The sequence below is a fragment of the Lactuca virosa genome, chromosome 4 (genome assembly GCF_052849685.1).
Source record: "Lactuca virosa cultivar CGN04683 chromosome 4, Lactuca_virosa_CGN04683_v6, whole genome shotgun sequence".
NCBI classification, from domain to species: domain Eukaryota; kingdom Viridiplantae; phylum Streptophyta; class Magnoliopsida; order Asterales; family Asteraceae; genus Lactuca; species Lactuca virosa.
The window spans coordinates 293,089,683-293,095,394 of NC_136429.1; the positions used below are offsets into that span (position 1 = coordinate 293,089,683).

General features: G+C 33.5%; 1 long non-coding RNA gene across 1 annotated transcript; it reads left to right on the plus strand.

The window, feature by feature from the left end:
• The first annotated feature begins 453 nt into the window (after positions 1 to 453).
• LOC145108391 (uncharacterized) lies at positions 454 to 3,578 on the plus strand. Its single transcript, XR_013708230.1, has 3 exons — positions 454 to 710; positions 811 to 880; positions 975 to 3,578. It is a non-coding gene; the product is annotated as an uncharacterized LOC145108391 (long non-coding RNA).
• The last annotated feature ends 2,134 nt before the right edge of the window (positions 3,579 to 5,712 follow it).

The following is a 5,712-nucleotide window of genomic DNA, read 5'->3' on the forward strand; positions in this document are numbered from 1 at the left end:
TTTTACTTTTATGTTATTATTTTGTTGTGGTTGGTTCTCTGAATCTCCGTTTATGTTAAATGGTTTATATTAAATGACCGTACAAAACTTATATCTTAATAGTTTAATAAAATTTTATAAATCTTTTACCCATGGTTTCCACCGGCTGTAATCTAGTTATGTAATATAATAAACTATGCAAAGGCAATTCTGATTTGATTCATGGTGAATGAAGTGCATGAAATATGTGTCTCAGATTATAAAAAAAAATTACCCAAATTAAAACAAACTTTATCAAACAAACATGCCAAAAGGAACATACTTCTGTGGTTGAAAACAAAATCACGTTGAGCCGCGTCACACGCATCTAGAATCTTCTCCATAGATGCCTTCTTCATAAATCTAGCCGTTGAAAACACCAATGTATTTTAATCCCTTCCGTTGGATCATATCCAAGGGTCAATAAATAACCCTGTTATCCTATTCTTTACTCATTATCCCTTTCGTCTTTGTTTCTTTTCAGCCATGTCGGAGGTTCTCTTTGCTTCTGTTTTTCTCAGATCTTCTTCACCACGTCCAAAATTGCCCGATTATTATTGTACACTCGCACAGATCGGCCTCTGATCTACAATTTGGTTATGATTTTACCATGTTAACCGGATTTTATTTCCGGCGATCTTTATCTTCATATCAGGATCGAGGTTTCCGGTTCTCTTTTCCATGTGGATGAGGTATGTTTTTTATACGTTTATCGTATACACGTTACTGATGATACTTTCGCTTCTTCTCTGTTTATATCGTTGAATTAATTCGGCTATCTATCATCTATAGCTTGTGAATATCCTCCATGGATTCCGTTTATGGCGCTATGATTAACCAGTGTGTCCTTATCCGCTTCTTGGTGAGAAATCGTTGATTTATGCAATCACGTTCGTTTTTCTATCCAAATAATTATTTCAACTGGATCTAACTTGTTTGTGTTTTTTGTATTTCAGATCGTATTCATGTGTTGTTGATCAATGATATGGCTTGAAGCTATCATACAATCTGTAGTAGTGATTGTGTAATTGATCGTTCATATCGATCTGGTAGTATCGATGAATGATTTTCGTGAATTCAGATCTTCTGTAGATGTAAAGGAGAGTTGAATTTCTTGTTGTGAGTCGGCCTTTGCCATGTCAGGTGCGCTTGCTTGGCAGGCCAACAAGTCTAATAAAAACCATACATTTTTGTTCTGGTGAAGGGAGGTGGTACGGGGTTTGCCCGGCTCTCCCTTCATGTTCGTGTCTCGTTTCTTCCCCTTTTTCTCTTTCTTCTATGGCTTTAAAGATCCACACACATCAATATTGTCGCTCTTTAAACGCTTGGAACCAATTTAGTCCCAAGCATTTCAAGAATCTGTTGGAAGAACGCTTGAAACGCTCGTAATTATCAGTCATAGCAGCAGTATCAGAATTACAAAATCGGCACCACTTTATGAGGCTCACAAGGTACAAATATCATCTTTTATCTCATCAATTTCCGCCAAATTTTAACAAACTAGCGCATGAAACGTTTCTTATACTTACACGTCGTGAATTTCATAATTAACCGGCTAAATTCACATAATAAGTTCTTTGAAAGGCTGTTGATGGATTAGGATTGTTTTGTTGCTACTGTAATCGTGGTATGAGTTTATGTTGGGTAAAACAACAGTTATAGGTAGATAATTTTTCGTTAGTTAAATTTTTTTCTTTATTAAATAATTTAGATTTCAATTTAGATTAATATATCCTGTAATTTAGTTTTCGTGCCTTGTTCCCTTATCGTGTTTAAAAGCATATTAAGGGTTGTTTACTTGTTTGTTTCATTTGTGATTTACAATTTGTCATTGACACCCACGTATTTCCTTAAAATAAGGATAATCAGTTTATTGTTTTAAGTTTTTACATTTAATTTATCAACGGTTACAATAAATATTTAATTTGAAAAAATGTTAAATTTATAATCTTAAAAACAATATAAGATATTTTTATTATATTCTTTTTCATAGCTCGGTAAGAGCAAGAGCAACTCCAATCCAATAGACCTCTAAAATGCTTCTAAAAACTACTACAATGGACCTTCAAAATTATCACTATTTTTGTGAAGCCTCGTGGTAGCCTCTAAATTTGGCGGGGCTATCTTCCAACACGAAATGTATTTTTTCAATTTAACTCTATTAATTTATTATATATACTATTTTTAACACCATTGTAATTATTATTTTATTTTTATATATTATTATTAATGTAAAATTTTAGTGTATGGTTGGAGTGACAGACTGCATTTTAGTGTTATAAAGTCATAATTTTAGTGTTTTGTGGTTGGAGTTGGTCTAAAACAACTTAACGAAAGCTATAACAGCTCTCCCGATCTGCTTGTCGTCTTCCTCATCATTTATCAGTCCATGTCTCGTGTTTTAAAAAATAAACAACTTTAATATTTTTATAACCATTCAGTTAATAATCTTTTTATTTATGCCCCTATTTGGGCTTAATAATTTTTTTTTATTTATGCCCCATTTGGGCTGGTCACAACAACAGTGACATACCCCACTTGAGCTGGGTCACGTAAAGCGACCTTTTACCCGGTGATTTAATATTTGGGTTACATATTATTAACATATTTGTTAAATATTTATTATTTTTACGGTATATTCAAATATAAACATGTTACCACTTTTATCAAACACATAGCCATTATTCGTAAATAAATTTATAACTCATCTTGGTAGTTAGGTCGACTAACTACAATTTCTCTATTAAGCTGCCTCTTTTACTTGGTTATTTTCCTAATAAATATCGGTAAAAAAAACCGTATTAATTTTCAAATGCGGGTAAAAATCTTATCCACTCTATTTATCCTAATGACAACATATAATATAGTATTTATGTGTCATTTGTATCTTGGTTTACTTTTCAAGATTTCGTACGGTATAAATGTCATTATTGCTTCTGCTAAATCATATAACAATAATATAAGGACTTACATTTTTAATATCGGCCATTAGCTTGGATTGTATTCGATATTATATGTAATACTGATAAATTAATTGCTTTAATGAAAAATAACGAAATACTACTTGCTCTGAACCAGGTAAGACGGCCGGTTCGGTCTCCGGTCCGGTTTTCAAAACCTTGTGAGAGTTTTAAACTTATTACAATATGTTTGTTACTATGTATATGGGTGTGAAAGAGTTAAACTTATTTCAATTGCAGAATAACATTACAATATGTTTGTTACTATGTATATGGGTGTGAAAGAGTTAAACTTATTTCAATTGCAGAATAACTCTTTATATACAGTATAACTCTTTATATATATACTAGTAGTGTACCCGTGCGATGCAGCGGATATCCATAAAGGGGCAGTGAAATTTAGGATGAGACTATTTGTCTATTTATATAGTTTTAACAACTCAATGGTTTGACCGTTTGGTTAAGTTTAATGGCCGAAGTTTGAAAAATATGAAAAAAGGTTTTACGAGTTTAAGAAAAAAAACATCGTAACGAAAATTGTAATATATACTTATTTTTTTAAGATAACTTAATATATTAAATGAATAACCATCATTATAATTGGATTTCTGTTGATGATTACTTTCTTTAAAAGGTATATCTTGCTTTCATTTTTTTTTGCAAGAGCAACACGAATGTCGATAAGTGTATTTACGGTGACCTTAATCAAAAGATAGTTTTATTCGGAGAGAAATTTCAAAATTAATCAAAAATATTAAACATTTTCCAAAATTTTAGGATTTATGGTTTATATCAATTTCTATTTGTTTTCTAATGGTGTGATTATGGTTCGTGACAGGTGTTCTGGTAGTTAAACCTAATCGTTAATTTAAGGATGAGTGATTATTTGTCTACTTATATAGGTTTAACAATTCAATGCTTTAAGTTTAATGATTGAGGTTTGAAAGGGCTGAAAAGAAGTTTGTGTATTAAAAAAACATACTGAAAATTGTAATAAATACTTATTTTCTAGGATAACTTAATATATTTAATGATTAACGATAGTTATAAATGGTTTCTTCTTGGTGAATACTTTCCTTAAAAGGTAGGCTCTAAGCAAACAAAAAAGAACAAATTACTGAAATCGTCCCTATGGTTTGGATAAAATTACGTGTTGGGTCCCTAACTTTTTTTTTGAATTCGGATCGTCCCTAACACATTTTGTTGCGTTTACAATCCCTTATTGCCCTTGGTATTTTCTTTTTCAGTTTTTTTATATTTATAAATTATTTATTAATTAAAGGAAATATAAATAATCTATAAATAAGTGGGTCCAACTACCTTTCTCCCTTCCCCTCAACGTTCAACCTCCACAGTTCACCTCTGACATGGTTCATCTCCAATTCACCTCCGACAACCACCATCAATTACTACCCCACCACTTTTTACAAAATCAAAACCTGCAACTACCCCCACTACTATTGATGAAATCAAAACTTGCAATCTATTAAGTAAACCAAACCAAAAATCAAAACCAAATCCTATAAAAATGATCGATGCTCTACAACTATAGATTTGGAACATCAATTGAGGGGAGACAGTGAAAGGCACAAAGCAACCACCAACATGAAATCGTCTCCTTTATCATCTCAGAAAAGTACAAAGCTCCGACGAAAACTCATCGGAAATAACATCACTCGAATCGATTTGCACCATTAACCACCGATATGTACCACCGGAGACCGCTAGAAGCCTTTAAGGACCAATACCATCACATTCTCCACCGCCGGAAGGAGATCTGAAGCACTGTAGGAAGAAGATATGGTTCATCAGTCCACCGAGAGGTCCGGTCAACGACTATCTGCTCCCTCCTCGTTCCTCCCTCTTCAACATCTAACTGAATAGATATTTATGAAATTGTCCCTACGACGATGGTGAAGGTGACTGCCGCCGCCATCGATTGTAAAAGGGTTTAGGGGTATCGGTGATTCTCTCTACTTTGTTTTCCTCCCTTCTTGTCACTGTGATATTGTGGTGGATCTGGTGGTGATGGTTTCATGGTACTGTGGCGGTGGTGGCTTCAGGGTGGCAGTGGAAAGCATATCTGGAAGATTTCGGTGTTTAGTATCGATTTTCAGGCGACCGGGGAGAGGTGGTTTCAGGGGAGGCGATGTTTCCGGTGGGAGTGGCTCTATGGCGGTGGTGATGTTCTTCAGCTGAACTGAAACGAGAGGACATGGGGAGTGTGGGGTGTAGGGTTTTAGATGGATCCTTTTTCAAGCTTATTTAATAATTTATATTATTTAATAATAAACGAATAATAAAAAACTAAAAATGAAAAAACAAAGGGCAATATAGTCTTTTTATCTTTACGAGGGATGAAAAACGTAATAAAATCAAAATATAGGGACGGTCCGAGTTCAAAAAAAAACATAGGACTGAACGTGCAATTTTCAACAAACCACAGGGACGGTTTCAGTAATTTGTTCAACAAAAAAATTGGTGCCCTTAAAGTAATTAAACAGTTTTAAACTTGAGACATTTAGTTTTATAAACAAGTTCTTTTATCACCAAGCCAAGCTTCAACTTGTCTTTGTATCGCAAAAATTACGTATATACACATATATAACACAATAAGGTTTAGAATTGGGGGCCCAAAGCCCTTGCTTGGTTTTGCAAATGATAGAGTCGGCCCTGATTGCCGATTAGTTTGTTTTCGGTGATATTAATTAAAAGATTATTTTACTCAGAGAAA